We start from the raw sequence: 1,515 nt of genomic DNA, 5'->3' as shown, positions 1-1,515 counted from the left end.
AAGCCCACAAACGGGATAAACCAAGTTAGAAACTTCAAAGAGCCAAAGTGATTATAGAAGACCAATTTTTAGGAAAAACATGTAAGAAAACCAAATCAGAAACAGATGGATGAATTATATTGTACCAAAGAGTAAGATATTAAGTAACTAAGACATCAAAAACGCCTCTTATTCACCATCGCTCTCCATAACATGCACATCTCTTTTATTTCCTCTCAAGTCAATTTAATTGTAATCTCATAAGATGTTAGAAATGGAAAGAGCAACTACGTACCTGATGATTAATACAGTAGCTCATTGACGACTGACGTCGAAGCCTTTGAAATCAATTGGTTTGTGTACAAAAGGTTGGACATAAGGTGCTTCTGCTCGGGATACATGACTTTCTTCTCATATATTTCTCTCTGAAATCTGACATGTGAATATTTCATGAATTCGTCATAGCAGAAGGCCCCAATAACATAAAACCGAAGAAAACAACACTTGCAATAGATCATAGAAGATGTCTGAAACATCTATATAAATAAAATAGTGGTGACATTATATCTAAAGAAACTACAAATAGCTACTTGAAAGAAATCATCTACTCATGCTTGAAATCGGCATAGCGTATATTTCCCATAAGGCATGTAATCATTGAGCTACTGATAGTTCTTTCATAATTTCTCATAAGGCATGTAATCATTGAGCTACTGATAACATAAAAACATCACGGCAAATACTCAAACAATTACATAATGTAGCCGAGAGAATCTAAGTATAATCTAGATATATACCTAAGTGTTGTTGGAGATTTAATTGTGTAGATCTGAACGGCAGATATAAATGTGATCTCACTTCATTATTTTCATTTTTCACACTTCTCCACTTCTCTCCAAGTCTCTAGAACATTCCATACATTTCATATATAAGAATCTAAGGGAAATCAAAGGCTCTTATCATTAATCCAAGGGAATCAAGTATAAAGAAACTCTTAGGGGGTTGCTAGAGTCAAGAAAACTTTATGGATCGAAGCTAGGGTTTTTCTTCAAGTGAAGTATTTTCATCCAAAGGTTATTCCTACTCAATAAAAGATAAGTTTTATGATCATTTCATGTTATTTGGACTATGGAGAGGTTGGTAGACTTGAGTAGAAGAAGAAAGTAGAAAATGAAGTCTAAATGTAACTTTGATGATGTTTTTAAGTAGTGAGCCAACTTGAGTCATGATTACTAGTATAATATGGATATAATCTTGTTATGGAAGGTAATAATGGTGATGAAGAAGCATCATATGTAAATGTGCTAAAATGGGTATGAAGTGGCTAGTATGAGTTGACCATGGGGGTGAATATTGAAGGCTTAGTGTAATGTGATTGCTCGATTGGATATTATGAGTGTATTATGGATGTTATTGTGGTTGTTGGGAGTTGTTTTGTGATATGGTGGCAGTTGACGGAATAGGGGAAATGCTGCCCAATTTTCATTAGACTATGAATTATTCTAGTTTGAATTTAAAAGTATCATTAAGGCTTAA

General features: G+C 33.7%; 1 non-coding gene across 1 annotated transcript; it reads right to left on the bottom strand.

The window, feature by feature from the left end:
- Nucleotides 1–362: 362 nt before the first annotated feature.
- On the bottom strand, nt 363–450 carry LOC132629645 (small nucleolar RNA R64/Z200 family). The gene has a single exon (XR_009578405.1). It is a non-coding gene; the product is annotated as a small nucleolar RNA R64/Z200 family (small nucleolar RNA).
- Nucleotides 451–1,515: the final 1,065 nt, after the last annotated feature.

This window comes from Lycium barbarum, chromosome 2 (genome assembly GCF_019175385.1).
Source record: "Lycium barbarum isolate Lr01 chromosome 2, ASM1917538v2, whole genome shotgun sequence".
Lineage (NCBI taxonomy): Eukaryota > Viridiplantae > Streptophyta > Magnoliopsida > Solanales > Solanaceae > Lycium > Lycium barbarum.
The sequence above is the reverse complement of the archived record's forward strand: the minus strand, read 5'-3'. Positions and strand labels throughout refer to the sequence as shown.